The sequence below is a fragment of the Octopus sinensis genome, linkage group LG23 (assembly GCF_006345805.1).
Source record: "Octopus sinensis linkage group LG23, ASM634580v1, whole genome shotgun sequence".
Classification (NCBI taxonomy): domain Eukaryota; kingdom Metazoa; phylum Mollusca; class Cephalopoda; order Octopoda; family Octopodidae; genus Octopus; species Octopus sinensis.
The window spans coordinates 8477523-8500022 of record NC_043019.1 but is presented as its reverse complement, the minus strand read 5'-3'; positions in this window follow the sequence as shown (position 1 = coordinate 8500022).

Sequence of the window (22500 nt, the reverse complement as noted above, 5' to 3'; positions counted from 1 at the left end):
ATTGTCTGAGATACGCGATACATGTTAAATTATGGGTAAGGAAGGATCGAATATTTTTGTGCCCATAACTGAACCTATGCCGCATGAATGTAGTTTCGGGGTCAAATATCAAGAACACTTAGTTTTTGTCTTCGGGTAGGATATACCTGCACTGAACACATCCTACGTAAAGCACTCTCAATACAGTGAAAGCAAGAGTACCAAAACAAACCATAGCAGCTACTCAAGGATCGCAGTGCTGCGCTCGGTAGCGCAGTGAAAGTACGTTATGAAAATAAGACAGTTGCATAAAAATAATTTGAGACGTGACGTATCTCATTACACAGGAACTTGTTGCACGATGTTTGCGATGGCAGCTTACTTACGGAGGGACTAACATCAGCGAAGACAGAGGCGTCTCTGTTGTCTGAGCTGCGGTTACTTTCGGAGCAGAATACGAGCTTGTAATCCGCGCCGTCACGAACTTCAGTACGAATTCCATGGGGGACAATAACGAAATACAAGTCTTCATGACTGATCAAAGCAACTAACTGCTCCTCGAAATGCACCCTCAACGATAAATCAAGAAGTCTTTCCGCAGGTTCCAATACTGACCCCATAACTCAACTGGTCTTCTTTCGGCTGTCAAAGTAAATTGAATAGTTTCTGTGTAGCAGAGATGAAAACAAAAATAATATCAGTTGAAGCAATCGAGACATAGCATGCAAGCTGCACTTCAACTTTCAACACTTGTCTAACGAACGAAGTTTAAGATATTTCCAGGATATTGATTTTCAAGAAATCTAGTTAAATTCTGTGAATGACCACAAAGCTGAGGTGATAGAAAAAAGAAATTAGAGACAATCAAAATAGGATGCACGTAGAAGAAATAAAAGAAAATTGAATGTAAAAGATTTTTGTGCATTCTTGAGAAGCAAAATATCAGGTTCCCATTGTAGCTGTTGACGTACAAACATACATACGCCTGCACACACACACTCACACATACATACATATATATATGTGTGCGTATGGAAAGCGGAGGAGAGAGAGAAAGAGAGCAAGAGATCTAACACCTTCATATATACATGATAATGTATATGAAATATGCATGTTGTCTATATATATATATACACATATATGGAAATAATATATAAGTGAGCAACAAAGAGTTACAGTTGCGAATCCCTTACGGCCGTTTCGAATGACTACTTTAATTGATTAAGGAAAACATTACATCATTGTAAAGAAACCGTTTTCGTCAGATGAATTCATGAACTTCAAAATAAAGAATATTTAGAAAGATTTCACATAGTTTATAATCCATGGAACAAAATCATTTACAGTGATCCTGCTACTATTTCAGTTGACAGAATGGATTTACCAGAATAATGTATATTAGATCAGAACTGGAATTTAGGGGTTAATAGAGGTTTTAGGAAGGAATAATAGACACCAGTGACTCAATTATTAATACTTCTACCAAGAGAGGAGGGCGCGGCACCAATAATTTAAATTTATTTATTAAGCAGTTGCTCAATGTCTACTGGTCGGTGGTAAGAAAATATTCGTAAATATTTGTGATATAAAGTACATATCTGAATGGCTAAGGGCGGATTTCTTCACTCAGATGGGTCTAATTGTCTATATACACTACAAGAACATCATTCGGATACAGATTAGAAATTCAGACACAGTAAGAATTATTTCGGTGATATTTATAACATCAGTTGATAAGTGTATGATAAAATAAACTTTCATGGCGGTGACATTTCAATCATGTCTGCCGTCTGTCTAAGTATTGTCGCAAAAATATATAAACTTAAATACAGTTAATCGGAGATAGACATTGGAAGTAAGTATTATATATATGTGTATATATATATATATATATATATATAATATATATATATATATATATCCCAAAATAAATCTCTGAGCGAGGTATAAACAGTAGTTGCAACACATCGTGAAGCATATTTGCCATTTAAATATGACTAGCCCCTAAGCGTGGATGCTAGTGTAGCTTGTAGCCCCAGGAGGACACCTCTTCCATCTGGCTATAGACACACGTTCTGTGCCCTATCAGTATTTGCAAAGGGAAGCCATCCTTCTCGTCTTCAACCTATGATACACACGGACTCGATTTTCTGAGTATTGACCCGTCGTCAGCGTGTGACAATCATGGCTTTCTCTTTATTATAGGCATGTAGCCTGAATAAAGAAAGGACATTACAATTACATACAACAATACAAAATTTGGGGTACATAAATCAAATAATAAATATGAGATGAGTTCATTTGAGTCAATTTCTATGTGACTTCTCCATCTATTTGATTTTCCTCTGTCTTAGTGTTTATCTTTGGTTTAGACTGTATTTCACTTTGCTTATCAGTTACATTCACTCTTTCTATCATTATTGCATCTTCATCAGACCCGGGTTGCTCACTAATTATTTCATCTGTAGTATCTTCTTCAGCTGCAACTTCGTTTCTTATATCCATTAATGATTGTTTAATTTCGTCACCCTCTAATTATTATTATTATTATTATTATTATTATTATTATTATTATTATTATTATTATTATTATTATTATATTATATTATTATTATTATTATTATTATTATATTATTATTATTATTATTATTATTATTTTAAATATTATTATTATTATTATTATTATTATTATTATTATTATTATTATTATTTTATAATATTATTATTATTATTATTATTATAATTATTATTATTATTAAATACCTTCGTTATACGATGATTTGGTAGAGCTTATAAATCAGCAACGGCTCATGAAACCGACATCACAGCGTAATATTAATAATGTAATTCGATCGCCAGATAATTTGAATCCCCCCCTTGACGTACTCTACTAGCTATAAAGATACTCTTTGACATTTTCAGGCAGGAAAGTATTGTTTCGTTAGCATTAGAGTCTTCCTCTCACGGATTCGGACACTTACTCAATTATTAAACCAGTTCCGTTACAATTTTATCAACAGTTTTCTCTGTTCAAGATCCAGTTCTTACTAATTAGTTGGATATAGAAATAGCTTTAGTATTCCAAGATCTAAATCGTTAATTAATAGTTGATTAATGTTAATGTAGTTACAATTATTCTTTTTCTCGCATTGTCAACTTTCTGTCTGTAAAACTTTCACGGCTTATCTTCTCTCTCGTTTCATTCACTTCTTATAAAGATTTGAGTCGTGTGTAATAAATTGCTCGGCATTCTTCTGTCGAATAGTTTCCTTGTTAGAACTGACTTCATATTTTGATCAGAAATCTTAGACAGATCGATTTTTTGGGACAGTGTGAATGTGACATTTAAAACATATTCAATTTGAAAAGTACTTAATAAAAAGCAAAATATAGTATAAATGTAGATGGTAAATTAATATAAGGTATATATTATCTTCGCAGAAGTGAAATGAAAATAAACAGCAGTGAAAATGTAAAACATAAACGGAAATTACGTGGCGACGGTTTGACATTTCTAAACAAAATAACTTCGACTCAAACAGAAATGGAGGTACAGTAACACCGCGCAGTGTGTTCGGTGAAAAACATTATACATACATACATACATCTCTCTCTCTCTATATATATAAAGATATATATATATATATATATATATAATATATATATATATATATATATATATATATATATATATATATATATATATATGTGTGTGTGTGTGTGTGTTTGTGAGTGTATACATATACATACAGAGGCATATACGCACACACACGCACACACACATATGCACACATGTAGTGATCTGTTTAATGTCACAGGGAAAAAAAAAACTTCATTATTTAAAATTACTTAATTGGAGATATAAAATATATGCTAGTTCAGAAGTGTTGGCAGCTCGAAATAAAAAATAAATGGTCGTTAATTTATACGAAGAAATAAGATTGTTAATTTAAATATAGTTAATATTGTAAACGAGAAAACTTTCCTTATACGCAAGTGACATATATGAATATATTTCTGGGAATATAGACCTGACGAACGCACAACATCAAAACTGAAGTATCAGGAACTAGTGATATTAGTAAAAGTCAATTTAAATAGTCTTCTAATAATGATTCACGTATTTGTGAAAATACGCCAAGTATATTTAGCAACTCCGCGTGTTTGTTCATATTTTCGATTTTCTTATATCTTCATTCAAATTTTAAGTCAACATATATATATATAAATTCCTCTATCTACATATCGGTCTCGTTCTTTTGTTGGCATTTTATTATTATTATTATTATTATTATTATTATATATATATATATATATGAAAATACAATAGGATATAACGATAAATTAATTCATTATGACATATATATCCACACACATACATACACAGTCACACATGCGGAAACACAAACGCGCGCACCTGTGTGTGTACATATATAAATAAGTATGATTATATCTATATATCTTTATGTTTATATATATGGACGCTTGAGCATTTCCGATGTGATTTTGTATTTGTAATGAGATAACTAAATGAAAATAGAAGAGGAAGCGATATGGAAGAGTGAAATAATATCGCAACTGTTAAAGATATCTCATCGGTGAGATTTATACACCGCGTTCTTTGGAGATTGGATGGTGTGTGATAAGGTGCGTTGAGAGCTGTGCGAAATATAATCCCATTAAATAAGATTATGTAAATGATTTATAAGATGATGTTTCACATAGATTTGAGTTAAATATACAATTTAGAAAGAGAGAATAAAGGGGAAAAACAAAATATATGGAATAATATATTGAAAAATATGAAAGTCTGTAGCGAAACTGTAGAAACCCAACGAAATAATAATAAGGAATTCAAACCCAAAAGATTTATGTAGAGCGAATTTTCATATATTTATTAAATTTACATCGCAAAGACATCCATATATCGCTCAGACGCATTGCGCCTTTTTTTCAAGTAATGCTTTTAAATCTAGTCCAAGTTTAACCGCAGTATCGTGAGTAGAATTTCGATGGCTGTTATGTCGTAATACTACACAGTGGCTGTGTGAGATACGCAATCCTCGTCGCCACTTTTATGTCGCACGTTCGGATGCCTCTACTAGTCAACTCTTCTCTCTATTACTCTAGTCTACTTCCTCTATATCTACGTATTGGGCTAGCCTACTTCATCGTCTGGGGGCGTCCACACAACAATGGCAAAAGCTTGGTATAAAATATATATTTGAGTGTCCTTGTTCATTTGTAAAATTTCGTGCTGTTGTGCCTCTTTCGTATCAGTTTTCGTAAAGATATTCCTATAAATTAGAGGAATACACCCATCGCTGAAATTTGGGAATAAGGCCGCTAGTTTGAATTACATCGTCACCAGTGTCTAAGTGGTATTTATTTTATCGACCCCGAGAGGAAGAATGACAAAGTCGACCTCGGTGGATATATATATAGAAAAAACTAGTGCACACCCTTATTTATTATATATTATATATTTACATATACATATATATTTACACATGGACATATATATACATATATATTGTACATACATACATACAGCATACATACATACATACATACATACATATACATATATATATATATATATATATATATATATACATATATATATAGGTGCAAATACTGTTACCAATATAAATGTTACTGCTTTGTCTCCTTATAATTTCTTCAATGATTGACTCTGAACTTGCTATCCCATGACGAAAATTATCTCAAACCATTCACAAGTTGTCTATTTAAAGATAATTATGATTATATAATATATGCAATTTTCTTTCTTTAAACGATATTTCCAGCACATTGCATTTAGTATTGGATTGAATATAATTTACAAAATTACACATTAGTTTTCGTGATGTTCGATGACTCCTTTCGCCATGGGGAGATCTAAGAATATCTACAACCTTCATTCTAAAGAAAGAGAATCAAAAGTGCACCTGAAATCGAAGTAGCACGATGTATGCAAAAGGAAAATCATGGTCGCTACAAGAAGAGCTGTAAAATATCTTTCAAATTGCTTTGCACAGCTTTTAATACAAAGATATCGTAGTTCTCCGTACTATTAGCAGCATCAAGAGAAGAGAATTGTTACATTGGAATATATGCTTCATTGATTCCATTCATCATAATTACTTTCTATGTAAACATATTCAAAATGGTCGCAGAACCGTCAGACGAAACGCTGGAAATAAAAGTAAAGCCATTGCCGTTTTCATTTTCGTTTTCCTTAAATGGTGAGAAATGTTATTTTCAGATTTACAAAGAAATAAAAGTAAAAAATACTGGATCGTGAATAACTGGAACAAATTTGATCCTAGTTTCATGGATAAAGATCGCTCTGGGAATAAACAACAACGTGGTTATAACAATGAGGAAATAAAAGCAATTAAAAAGGGAAACATTGGATACTTGGATTACAGCCAGGCTTATCATACTGAGATTGATACGCAGGAATTCCTAAGTATTAACAAAGGGTCTGGGACGATATGACGGTAATGGATATATATATATTCGGTATGTATATTCATTATTCATGACAAACAAAAGAGGGTGTTTAATGAATACGACCATATATATTTTAGATTTTGTAAAATTAGATACAGGGACGACGGACATACACGAACGCAAACAAAACAACCTTTTACTCACGCGTTTGCATATATATATATATATATATCTAATATATATATATATGTATATTAATATATATATACATATATATGTATATATATAATATATATATATATAATATTTCAATTAAACCGGTTATATATATATATATATATATATATATATATATATATATATATATATATATATATATATATATATATATATATATATATATATATATGGTAAGAAAATAGAGAGGATACACAATCGACAACATCAGCTAGTAAACATTCAATTATATCTATTTATTAATTGATTACAAACATATGCGTAAGTGATCCAAGTAAATGAATAAAATAAGCCAATACATATGTAAACATAAATATATATATATATATATCATACATTAAAATAGTTTTTAATGAGTGTTCTTACGTTATGGGCAGATCTGAGTAATAATTTCAAGCTTAAGAGAAGTGTCTGAAATATAAGAGCAAATGTGGATTAAAATATTTCTAGACTTATAGACTTTAGTTGAAGCGGGTTAGTGCCTATTGCAATTCAATACTTGTGTGTAGACATTTAAACACTAAAAATAACGTTCAGGTTATTCTCAATTCTTGATATAAACAGAAAGTATTCTTGTTATGATGAACGAAGTGCTTAAGGAACGTAATCAACCATATGTTGTATAATAATTATATCAGGTTGTTAACCTGTAAAATTGTAACCTTATGGAATTAATTATAGTTAGAATGTGAGTTATTCTGTTTAATATGGGGATGATAAGATAGACATGTAGGTTTTAATGTTTAGATGTATTTTAATCCATCTAGATATACAGGTACTGGTAGTAATAAGTATCCAGACACACGGATACATTCTTTAATGAGAGCTTAGAAAGAGTGTATAAAATATATGCATAGAAATTTAACTTAGAAAAATATGGAGTGACAACCGAAAGATAAACCGGTTTAATTGAATATGTGTATCTATATGTAAATACATACACACATATATATGTACACATATACTAGTAAGGAGTATGTTTATTTATTAAGAAGATAATAAATAGGGTATATTAAGTGTGTGGAGTACATAGAAAACGAAAGGATGGCAATCAATATATAGTGTTTAGATTAGGGAAAATAGTATTATTATCAAAGGATGTACTAGCACTAATAACAGTTAATATTAATGATATTTAGAGAAAGTGAGCTTAGCCTTATGAAGGCAAAATACAGTTCTCCCTTTTTTTATGTCAAGTACAAGAAAATTGGCCTTTAGCATAAAATGTATCACACACATAACAGGCATTCTTTATTCTTTTCATCATACAAAGGAGAATATTTCATTATTTGCCTTATAATTCCTGGGTAAATTTCTAATTTACCTCCACCCATACCTAGTATTCAATTGCAATATTGCCATGCAATAGTAAACACTTGGTTATAAATACGCAGGTACACACCCGGTAGTATATTGGATATTTAATATCACTTAGGTAGTTACTTATAACCCATACAGACATATATATATATATATGTATGTATGTATGTATATAAATGCATATATATATATACATGTATGCATATTGACACATATATATATATACACATTCGTATATACACATATGATCCACGCACTTATATACTTACATACATACATCCATCTCTCTCTCTCTCTCTCACTCTCTCTCTCTGTTTATATATATATATATATATAATATATATATTAATATATATATATATATAATATACATATATATATACGGGCGTGTATGTGCTGATCTAGCATGAAACTTAGACGTGTGCATATTTATACGACATATCATGACTAGTATACTCAGCCACCCACGCAGCATTTTCTTCGTATCTGTCCCATGTTCATTACGCAAAGAATTGAGTTGAGGCTGTTGCTCTTATTGTAAGTCAGTCGTTGGACTGTCTTAGAGAAAACACAGTATGACGTAAGCGCTACGCCAGGAAGCCATAGCGGCTGAGCACGTTTCAAACAGAGGTAGACGTTAATATCAATATCAATGGAAGACGACGACAATTTCAAATCAATTTAGTTTTTCTGGAAATGATTCGAGATAAGAAAGGTTTCAATTAATTATAATTGGCCAAAAAAAATGTAATTCCTGTGCGTAAAGTGTATGTATGATTGTTGGCAGACACTTATATAACATCATCGAACATTTTTTGGTCTTCTCCGATTTCTTAATGTTACGTGCCAATTTTACGAATTCCAAATAGAACACACGCACACTCATGCACACACACACACATATATGTACACACACACAAGTTCACACACATACACAGATATATATGGGTAAGTTTTCATACATAAGTGCACGTAAACTATACGGTCATATATACATATATAGGTGCGAGCACACACGCATGCATATATATTTTACGTTATATATGTGTTTGATGGGGAAGGTGATAGATAATGGCTTGTGTATATGTATATATATATATATATATATTTAGGTTATATATATATATAAAGATATATGTATGTGTGTATATATATATATATATGGTGTGGTGTGTATGTGTGTGTGTGTGGAGGCGCAACGGTCCAGTGGTTAGGGCAGAGGACTCGCGGTCGTAGGTTCGCTGTTTCGATTCACAGACCGGGCGTTGTGAGTGTTTATTGAGTGTAAACACCTAAAAGCCCCACGAGGCTCCGGCAGGGGTTAGTGATCCCTGCTGTACTCTTTCACCACTCTTTCTCCCACTCTTTCTTCTGTTGGCCTGCTCGCTTAGCCAGCGGGGTGGCGTCGTTCGAAGGCTAAAACAATGCGAACGCATTGTGACTAGCGATGTGTAACAACATCTGATAGTCTGGTCGGTCACGTGATCACGTGATAATATATATATATATATATATATATAGGGAGAATTCACAAAAAAACAAAAGGCGAAGACAGATGGTGTAGATCAACAAACTGATGTATTAGTTTAAGTCTCGGGAAGGGAAGAAGTCTTTAACGTTTTGAGCCTATGCTCTTCGACAGAAAGGAACAAAGAAAGAAACAAGGAGAGAAGATAAATAATGTGTAGTGGCTTGCGATCTATCATGGCGAATCATAACGTGAATCTGAGTAGCAGCTTTGTGATAATTTTGCAGTTTTAATAAAAAGCATATTAGTCTAACTTCGATACATATATATATAATATATATATATATATATATATATATATATATTATAATATATATCTATATATATATATATATATGTATATAAGTAGATACATATATATATGTATATATATATAAATAAATATATAAGTAAATAAATATATATGTATTATATATATATATATATATTATATATATATTATATATATATATATATATTATATATATATATATATATATATATATTATATATATATATACATACATGTTATTTTGAAGAGTATGTAAATATATTTCAGTCTAAGAATTTTTCGAAAGAACTTACGTCGCGATAGAATGTGAGGGTTCTATCGTTAGTAATTCTGTTTCGCCTTTGTTTTTTTTCACTTTTTCTGACGCATTTTCTCAGCAGACAAGCTGACACCAAGACTTTGTTTTTCATGAAAATTGGAGACAATCTTAGCTAAGTTCTTATTACTGCATCTTTGTTTCTTCTAAATTCCATTCATTTATTTAATAACTGAACTATTACAGCTTTCTGTACCATTATCCTCTCTAATACATCATGATCAAGTTCAACATAAGAATAATAATAACAACGATAACAATAGTTTGTTTTTATTAACCATCCTGAGTTGACAAAAATCATTGAACACTGTGCAGAAGGAGGATAAAATGTGAAAATACTTCGATGTTGTAAAAAGGAAATAAGGAAAAATTTGTAAAAAGAAATAAAGAAACAACAATTTTCGAATATGGAATAAATAATGAAAAGGGGCGTAATTCTCTGCGCTACTCATGGAAATCGAAACTAGAAAATTCATATAAACGTCATTTCTCAATTGTCCTTTACTAGTTTCGTTCATTTTGTTGATGTCGACCCATTTAGTCGGGACATGGTCGCCCGTCGCTTTCTAATTTCAGGAAAATTGCTGGAAGGCAGCTCTTCCCTTTCTAGTCTCACTTTCACTCTGAAAGATGCACATACCTGTCTTCAACTATTTCTTTCACATACTTATTCCACAAAACTACCGAACTAATAAAGACGAGTTAGCTTCCAGTATAAAGGAAGGTGGCGGGGCGATTTCAGTAAGGATTCAAACTTTAATTGGGTCCACCACACATGTGACAGCTATTGATGATGATGATGACGATGATGATGATGATAATAATAATAATAATAATAATAATCATAATAATAATAATAATAATAATAATAATAATAATAATAATAATAATAATAATAACGATAATAATAATATTAATTAATAACAACAACAGCAATAACAATAACAACAAGAACAACATCAAGTGAACTCAGAGAGCGCAAAACTCCGCCAAGGCAACACCAATGTCTTGTGAAGGGCTAACCGGAGATGGGGTTTAAAATGACTATATCTGAAATTTCACGCTGACCATTTGATAAATAACTAAAATCCTATAGATTCATGGATAACTAAAAACCTATACGCTCATGGAAGCACCGAACTACATCCATATCCTCTGGAAAAAAGATGAACTGTAAACGTTATACTCTTGCCTATATCCTTCTGACTACATTTACTTTTTATTCTTCTATTTTACTCTTTTATTCTATTTTATTCCTGATAAAGTGTGAATTTTATTCTTTGTATCTGTAAATTCTTCTCTGTCTAAAATATTCATACCTTGCCTCGGACGATGGATTACCCAGTGCATGGACATGTCGACCAACCGCTTAGGTTATCCCAGAAAAGAGTGTAAGACCTCCAATTCACCTTACTCTAATTAAATTATTCTAAATGATTTGAGATACTCGTTCTGTCGAGGTTTATATTTTTCCTTTAATATAATACATATCTATGTGTATATACATACATACACACATACATACGTACATACATACATACATACATACATACATACATACATCATACATACATACATACACACATACATACATACATACTACATACATACATCATACATACATACATATATATATATATATATATATATATATTATATATATATATATATATATATATATATACATATATATTTCATGCATGCATAGACATGCGCGCGTGTGTATTGAGAAATATCCCTAGGGGGGCCTCCTGCATGCAGAATAACTCATTAAATGTACGTCAGTATCCTTTAGCTGGTGAAGGAAAATAACATTTATCCATTTATCATTTGTAATTATATCCCTATTGAGAAAAAAAATGCTCATTAGCTCAAATGAAAATATGTTTTCAGAAGGCACAATGGAAAGCAGTTGCGTAATTTCAGTCAGTTAATAACTATCTAATGTTGTTACAGGTGAAAGTGACCTGCACTTAGCTACATCATCGAATATTAAACTGTAACAGCGAAAGAAATTCTGGTTAGATGTTCTGGCTTCTAGATATAGAAGCTAAATTACGCTCAAAATATGCCCACTCCGTTACTGAAGGCAGTGTATTAGACAATGTGTGAGGGCGCGTGGCTTAGTGGTTAGGGCATTCGGCTCATGATCGTAAGGTTGTGAGTTCGATTCCCGGCGACGCGTTGTGTCCTTGAGCAAGACACTTTATTTCACGTTGCTCCAGTCCACTCAGCTGGCAAAAATGAGTTGTACTTGTATTTCAAAGGTCAGCCTTGTCACTCTCTGTGTCACGCTGATTATCCCCGAGAACTACGTTAAGGGTACACGTGTCTGTGGAATGCTCAGCCATTTGCACGTTAATTTCACGAGCAAGCTGTTCCGTTGATCGTATCAGCTGGGACCATCGTCGTCGTAACCGGCGGAGTCTGTTAAGTTAGACAATGTATCGTCTGTTACCCTGTATGTCGAAAAATAATCGGGTTCTCTATGACTGGGTTTAATTTGATCTTGCGTTTTCTCGCTTAGAGTTTAATTTAAGCTAAACAATATCTGTGCACCAGTTGCCTGACTATGGAAGCAAAAACAGACGCTCATTTACTGGATCCTATTTTACTTTGCTGTGACATCAGGCGGCACTAAAACAACAACAACAACAACATCAGGCACGTATTCATCAAATGTTATTGCACTTCACTTAACTTTCCGTTTACAACTTACGATTGACTCCCTGGTTAATACGTCCGCTTCAAATCCATCTAAATTTAGTTAAATCTGTTTTCTGATCCCATCTTTCTTCGACCAGAAACCGTTTGAATTCAGTTTGGTAGAAAGAAACTGAGTGAACACCTGTTGGTATATAACGTTACTGTTCTTGGCCGGCAGACATATTCCATCAATCATTTAGATGCTGCCAATTGGTTCTTGGGTTCTTCTGCATTTGTGATAATTTCTTGATTTTGATGCAATGCCGGAAGCGGAGTACTTCATCGGTTACGACGATGAGCGTTCCGGTTGATCCGAATCAACGGAACCGCCTACTCGTGAAATTAACGCGCAAGTGGTTGAGCATTCCACAGACACGTGTATGCAGAGTGTAGTTCGCAGGGAAATTCAGCGTGACACAGAGTTTGACAAGGCTGGCCCTTTGAAATACTGGAACAACTCATTTTTGCCAGCTGATAAGACTGGAGCAACGGGAAAATAAAGTGTCTTGTTCAAGGACAGAACGCGTCGCCGGGAATTGAACTCACGACATTACGATCGTATGTCGAATATCTCAGACACTAAGCCACGTGTCTTCTATCAAGTCTATACCATACAATTAAGCCTACAACATGTATAGTGTGTTAGAGCGTCTTCTGGGTTGAAGACAGCATTTAGATTAAGACGGATATTTCATTTCTACCGAAACTTTTGGGGAGGGGCCAGTCGATTAGATCAACCCCAGTACGCAACTGGTACTTAATTTATTGACCCCGAAAACATGAAAGGCGAAGTCGACCTCGACGGGATTTGAACACAGAATGTAAAGACAAACGAAATAACGCTTAGCATTTCGCCCAGCGTGCTAACATGTCTCATTTCTTTATTGCCCACAAGGTGCTAAACATAGAGAGGACAAACCAGGACTTAAGGCGATTACATCGACCCCAGTGCGTAACTGGTACTTAATTTATCGACCCCAAAAGGATAAAAGGCAAAGTCGACCTCGGCAGGATTTGAATTCCGAACGTAACGGCAGACGAAATACTGCTAAGTATTTCGCCCTGTGTGCTAACGTTTCTGCCACATTTAAGAAGAAATATTTCTCTTATTTCTAAGTAGTCTTGGGATCAGATAGACATTTACTTGTGTATCATATATTTTGTCAGAATATGTAAATCGTGGGAAAATTGCGTTGCTGTATTTCATGGCATTGATCTTGCCTCTAAGTTATAAACCCGCTGGGTTCAACTTCAGATCAGTCACGAAGTAGCATTGATATAACAGTTGACTACACTCACTTTACCGAGCAAAATAATGCAGGTCATTCACCTTTTAGACATTTATCTTAGAAAATGAACAATGTTGTAGTGACGCAAAAGGAAAAAATACATGTGCCATAAATAAGTTCACACCTTTGAGTGCTAGGTAAAAATTCCATTGCGTTTACGTCGACAATCATATACTAAGGTCAAAAGAAATCGTAGCAATCAAAAACTAACTTCCATCTAAACAACTACGAAACTAAATAAAGTTTCAATGAGAAATATATAGAGATACCCAGGGACATTTGCTATATGTAAAGATAAACAGCGATGTAGACGATAACAGTCATAATGTGATAGCGGAAGAGAATTTAATTAGTTAAATTACACTTATAGCCGAGAGGGAATTTTATCTGCTAAATGATTTATCTGTGGAAAGATATGCAGAACAGCCAAAGAAAATTCAAAAAAAAACGTTCGTATGAATTGCCAAATACAAAGAACAAATATTAGTCATTTTTGATTCTATAATAAAGATGCGGGATGTGTTTCATTTTATGCGGCCTCATCATCGAAAAATATTCCGGAGGATCGTTTAAAGATGATGTAGGCAGGGAGAAGAAGTATCAGATAAAACATGGCAGGAGACACAAACACACACATATTATAAACACATATATGTACAGGCATGCACCTAACAATGTGTGTTTATATTTTGGTCTGATGGAAATATATCAAAGTTGCAATAAAACAAACGATATTCCAAGAAGTAAGGATGGTTTGCATACATCGCCGTTGAATTAACCACATTCCCGATTGGTATTCATTTTTAAACGAATTCAAAACTAAACAACGGTGGACGCATTTGCAACATCAACAACTTGATGGTTTTTTTCTCTAAGGTTCGAAATGTACTAATTTTAATTTTACTTTAAATCTATTTTTTTGCGTTATATTTATATTCTTAACTGAACAGATTTTCTCTTATTATAAATTCTTCAGTGACTGCAGCAACCAGTTGGTCAATTCGTTGTTTGAACAGTAAATCGCTTTTCATCAAATATCTTATAGCTCGTGCCTTTCGCAGTTGAGATAATTTCTCCTGATATGTCTGGGAAGGCTTTCGGTACTTAAGACGAAATTTAATCAGCTTCATGTTCTCGTAAGTAGAAATATATAAATATTTTTCTTCGACCTCTCATGAATGATCTCTTGGGATTCAAATTCTTTGTTGCACTTTTCTTTATAAATATGATCTGCTTATGACCTTTATCTCTTCATTAAGTATAGACAGAAGGATAATGTTTCTTTTCACACAGATACTATGCGAATGTCTTGTAAGATTTGGTGCTGTTGTTGCTGTCTTTGTAGTTGTTTACAGTTCTTACATCGAATTCTTTACGTTTTGAATTTTATTTCCGTCGAGGTCAAGCTTTGACACTCCACCTACCGGATCGAAATAATGAAGTAAGTAACAAGACTCGTGATACGTGGTGTTAATTAACACACCTTATTAATAAAAAACAAATTCTGTCTTAAGTGAATGTATCCTCATCATCGTCGCCGTCATCATTGTAATCATGTTGGTCGTCACTTTCGTCATCATCACCATCGCCGTCATCCTTGTTGTCATCGCTGTCAGCATCGCGCTCGTTCTTATTCTCATTATCATCACTGTCATTACACTACGAATGTAATCCTATTGTACAAATACTGGCGAATATTTCTACTCATTAAACACTCTCTACGTCTCTGAGACCATTTCGATTTAGCCTTCATCTTTGTTCCCCCTTTTTTTCTTGAAGCAGAAGAGTAAACCATGTGACATAAACACACATATCCAAAAATAAACATATAAATTAACAAGTTACATAATTAAAATAAATACATAATGGGTATAAACACAATATAACGGAACAGCGATCAATAATAAATCAGATCAATAGAATCAAAGCGAGAGGCCTACGGGATATTTCTAAACGAGAGGAGAAGAAGCCATCATTAATTTGTAATATTTCAGACACCGGCAACTATATGTAATCCATCCAGCTTGAGGGGCTTTGGGGAGATTTAACAGAAAGATTGATGGATTGCGTTCGCTAGTTTAGGGTATTCAAGTTTCGAATAAATAGCTCTTTATCTCTGAACGACTACATGAATAAAAGGATTGCTATTCCAACCGTAACAACCAGTGTGCTATGATGGATAGTGTTCCGAGTAGAAGTATATTGATTAGGAATCCGGGACACAGCGATGTGAGCGCTGAGGATTGATGTATCCGTTTTATTGTAATTAAAAAAGCCAAAGTTCAGGTGATATAATGAAATAAAATTGAAGGATGCCTAGCTACGGGAAATACATTGTTTGTAATTTAAATGCTTTATAATAGAAGAAAAAAATGGAAAAGGCCGTTTTAAATTGATGCCAGTATGAATATTGCATCGACAGAGAGCAATTTTGTCTCTTTTTTCTCTTTTCACAATTTTCTATTGTTTCATTTATTGGTGATCGATCAACAAGTTGGTTCTTCTGTCGATCACCGAGGGATTATGTATGATCAAAATTGTTCTCTGGTTAACTTTAATAAAATTATACACGGATCTGTAGAATTATATTTAAAGTGCGTGCTTATTCAATATTGGTTTATTTCCGTACCAAAATGGAATCCACTTGAATATTTGCGCTTCTCTGAATTTGGAGTAAAACGTGTCCTCTGTCCGCATATGATAATATTACGTGAGGCTGCATATATATATGTGTGTGTGTGTGTTTGTGTGTGTGTGTGTGTGTGTGTGTTTGTGTTTGTGAGTGTTTGTGTGTGTTGTAAAGCGTCTTTTGCCATTGTTGTGTCTTTTGACGACGGTTGTAGCTTTGACAGATATTGTTATAGTCAGAAGTCATTGATAGGATGTTTCTATCTGTACCCCCCCCCCTCAGTTGTTCAGTGATTATCCTCTAAAGTTTGGATCGTTATAGCGACCCACTCACTATCATACTGTAATTATTATATCAGCACAGACACGACTATCAACACAGTCTACACCTACTCTCGACCTTTCCGACCTTCTCCTCACATTCTTTATATATATTGTATAATGGACAAGGAGCATCCTGCATCATCTTGCAGGCAACATCTAGAAAAATGGGAAAACATATCATTAGATAATTGTAGACAAGTTAAGTATTATTGTTTAATTTCCTTCCTGCTCGAATAAAATCTTGTAATCGGAAGATTGTTACGTTGCAGAAATGTTTTTTTCTAGTTTGCGATCATAATGATCAAAGCAACATCACTGTATTTTAATTCATTTGTGTATGTGACATGCGCTCACACTAACAAAAGAACGCACATATGCATACACACTCACAAGGGCATACACACACATATATATGTATATGTATATATACATATGCATGTATGTATCTGTCTATCGATATTATATATATATATATATCATGTATATATATGTATAAATATATATATATATATATGTTTATTTATTTATTTATTTATGTATATGTATTATAGCTACCAGTTTACCTACACACATTTATGGACAGGTGCCTGTGTGTGTAAGTGTATTTATATATGTAAATATCTTTGTGCGTATAAATCTTCCGGAAGGCAAACATATGGGTGTGTGTGTGTGTGTGTCGCTGCCAGTATATGCGAATACACAAATATACACACATACTAACACATAATTCCTATGTAGAAAGATACACATATATACAGATATATATGTGTGTCTGTGTATGTATGTGTATGTATATATATAAATATATATATATATATGTATGTGTGTGTGTGTGTGGTGTGTGTGTGTGTGTGTGTGTATGTACACACATTACAAAGAATTCGCTCGTTTAAGGATTGTGATTCCAGACATCATTAGATTTCGTGTTTCGAAAAAAAAGAAATAGAAACAATAAAGAAAATACATTTCTCTTACATAAAAAGGCATCTACAAGAACTTGCCCCTCCTCGTCTCTATATTATCCATCTATCTCACGATCCCTCTCTATCCTTCTGCTCTCTCTCTCTCCCTCTTGCTCTCCCTCTTTCCCCCTGGTTCCCTCTCTGTCTACCTATCTCTCTATGTATACATCTTGATATCTACCTATCTTTCTATCTTTGCATTGCAAAACTAACAAGAAATCATTAGCAGTTTAACAATGGCACATTATTGCATGCTCTGGCACAGTTTCTTCCGTTTCTCTTCGTGGACAGTCACTGTAAAACCAACATCATTAGCGTTTGGTTCCCACCTTCTTAGCTGCATATACAACCACACGTTTTTGCCGAAAGTACACAAGTTCTCTACACGTGACACACAATAACGCAAATATACAAACGAGTAAATCCGTGGATGCTTATTTTACATATATAAATACCTGTTTACAAATTAAACAAATGCAGAATGCAGGCAAGCTTACATGCACACATATACACACATGGCTCACTGGTTAGGTCGTCGACCTTAAAATCGTGAGGATGTTTGTTCGTTTTCCGTCTTGAGTTCTTGAGCAAGACACTTTATTTCACGTTGCTCTATTTCACTCAACTATAGAAATGAGTCTCGACTTGATGGGTGCCGAGCTGTATCGGCCTTTGCTTTGCCCTTGGTGGCGTAGAGAGGAGAGGCTGCTATGCATGGGTGACTGATGGTCTTCCATAAACAACCATGCCCAGACTTCTGCCTTGAAGGGTAAATTTGTAGTTTCAATCCCATGGTCATTCATGACCGCAGGGGATCATGACGTGAGAAGGGATCTTCCTTCCTTTCTCTCTGTATATATATATATATATGTGTGTGTGTGTGTGTGTGTATATATATATATATATATATAAATATATGTATATATATATATGTATATGTATAAATATGTATGTATATATACATGTATATATGTATGTATATATATATATGGATGTATATATGTATATATATATGTATGTATATATGTATACATATATAAATATATATATATGTTTGTATATATGTATGTATATATATATATGTATGTATATATGTATGCATATATATATATGTATGTATATATGTATGTATATATATATATATATATATGTATATATGTATGCATATATATATGTGTATATATATATATATATGTATATATATATATATATGTATAGAGAGAGAGGGAGAGAGAGATAGAAGCGAGAGAGATGTGAGTAGGTGTACGCGCATACACACACACAGACACATACATCCACATATCCTCGAAGAAGTCTAAGTGAATTTGGATCTTCATTCCACTCACCTTTTAAGTTACCAAAAGGTCCAGAAAATGTGAAATAGTTGACACCCTATTTAACTGTGTTTTGGTTGAACCAATTCGGACAACAACATTGACGATGGCGATCCAAAGACTTCTGGCAACGCATGGAAACAGACTTAAAGCAGAAATATGCAACATTTAGCGCTATATGTGTCTCTTCTGATTTCCTAAAAATCCGAACGATTTCGACATATCACTGACACAAATGATAATGAGAATGTTGTATGTATACATATATAAGTGTGTATGCATATCTGTGCTTCTGTGTGTGTATGTGTGTGTGTGTGTGAATTATGTATATGTGCATGTCAACATTTGGTAATTCCAGTGTATTTATGGAATCCTGTATGTATTACATATGAATTGCTTGCAACGGAAATTAATTACAAATTTCAAATTCTTATCTTTAATATTTTACACATTCTGTCGAAATAAATTAGAGTGAAGCTCTTCCGTTAAAGTTTCTGGAACAAATTGGAATGAAATGATTAGAAGAAACAAAAATTAGTCTGAAAGGAAGGGATAAGTCTATAAATGTAGAATTTGAATTGAAACAGTAAAAATATGCAGAATGGTGCTAAAATTGCATTGGTGCTGCAATAGATGAATGTTATCGTCTGTTTTAAAGTATTTGTTGTAAGTTTTCATGAAATATCTACCTTCAAGACAAGATGAAAATTATTTGAGAGAGGGTGGGAAGGAAGGGGAGAGGGAAACAAAAACAAGGAAAGAGAAAGACAGAAACGAAAAGGTTTTTAGTTGAAATTTAACACCAGAAATGTATTGTACTCTAGCGTTTCTATCTTTATGTACATATCTTGTCATACTTGTGAACTATGCGCTCGGCTATTCGTAAGATGATACGCTATAGCTTAGTAAATAAATGGCTACAATTTCTAGCGATTCCAAGAGCTATTTACTACAGACAGCTCGATCCGCTTAGACATGAAAGAAATTGCCAGTCATAGGAAGTAAGATATCACGTATGCGAGATAAGAATATTCACAAGAAAATACCAAATGCGTATGGAGAAATACGAAGAAAGATTTGAGCAGTTTTGATAAATGTATTTTATTCGTTTCAAAGTTGCTTCGAAGAAAGTTTGATCGAAAGTATTCCTGCTGCGAACATTAAAATGCATTCTACGGCAGTTGAGTTGAGTCTTCAATTGTCGCAACGCTCCCGTTATCTTTTACATCTCGGCAGGTAAAATGATTCTCGGCTCATCACTACTGGGTGACTGAAAGAATTTCTCCAATGCACTAAAGAATAATGTCATATTTAAATGAGTCTAATTTTGAATATAGCCTTCAAGTCTTACAATTTGCAAATTAGTAACTCCCGTTCCAGGTAGATTCCAGTTTTATGGAGAATAGAAACAGATTGGCTCCTTCTTTCATTGACATTACTTAAGCCGATAGAGACATTGAGGCTGAAATGCCAATAAGAGTCGAACATCTATGAAGGTTGATCTACATTTATTCATTTTAAGGGGATATACTTAATTTTTACACCATTTATATATCTAAAACATAGGATACGAATATGTATATATTTATTAATATTCTGTAATAGTGAGGAAACAGAAGGTGTCCATGTGAAATATATATTGCAGACGGAACAAGGAAATTATATATACATATATATATATACATATATATATAAATATATAAATATATAGCAATAAGAAAATGGAGGGGATCAATAGGTGGTTCGACTTTTATACATCAAATAATCTCCAAGAATATTTGCTTCTACAGAATATTAATTATATTACATTATTCTACCAGAAGTATATTGGATAGATATTATCCCTAAATGGGTTGGATTCACAACATTTTATTTCCTTGGAATAAATATATATATATATATTATTTATCCATGTAGGTGTGTTTTTGTGTTTTTCAGCGATCACAGCTTGGCAACCGTTATTGTGTTTTATACATCTGAGTAACTTAACTGATCGGCAAAAGACACTGTTAGAATATTACCCGGCATTCTAAAGACTGGGATCGATTTCTACGACTAAGCTCTTCAACGTAGTGCCTCAGCATGGCAGTAGGCTGATGACAAACGGTTAGGTAATACACATATAGAGATATAGACTGATATAGTTAGATAGATAGATATATAGATAGATAGATAGATAGATAGATAGATAGATAGATAGATAGATAGACAGACGGACAGGTAGATAGATAGATAGATAGATAGATAGATAGATAGATAGATAGATAGATAGATAAACAGGTAGATAGAAAGATAGATAGATAGATAGATAAATAGATAGATAGATAGATATATATATATAGATAGATAGATAGATAGATAGATAGATAGATATATAGATAGATAGATAGATAGATAGATAGATAGATAGATAGATAGATAGATAGATAGATAGATAGATAGATACATAGACACAAATATGCATCTATGTGTAATTTCATGCACGTGGTTTGCGCCTGTAAAGTTTTCAGAGATTTGAAAGACCGTTATTAGAAAGAAATTATCTCCTGTTACGTCAAAATGCACAAGTATTACGATATATATCTTTGATATTAATATGTACCGTGGGTGGTTAAAACAGTAAATATTAAAGTAGAATACTGTGCTCCAACTTGGGCAAATAAAGTAACAGATAAAGAAGAATGGATAAAAATTGATTCAATTAAATCTGGTAAATTAGCCCTTTTGCCTAATTATAGACTAACTCGTATTTAGCACGCAATTTAAGCCAGCGCTCGCTTATATATCACGTCAGGTTCATCGTAGGTCATGCATATATATGTTTGTAACTTAGGAGTGTGTTTGTCTCTGTGTGTCCGTGTGGTTGTGACTTTGTGTATGTGAGAGTGGTACAGGAATCACAATGTGTAAGTGTGTCTGTGTGTGTGTGCGAGTATGTGTGTGTGTCTGTGTAAATATGTATGTGCATACGCATGTGAATTTGTAAATGCGTGTGTTGTCTGCGTCGATGATTCATCCTAACAAAGAGAAGATATGGAATCGCCAAGAATATTTGCTTCTACAGAATGGCTACAGGAAAAGAATGGTCACGCGTTCGGTGGATGTTCTATATTTAAATATTGAACAAGGGAAACTGAATAGAGCTAC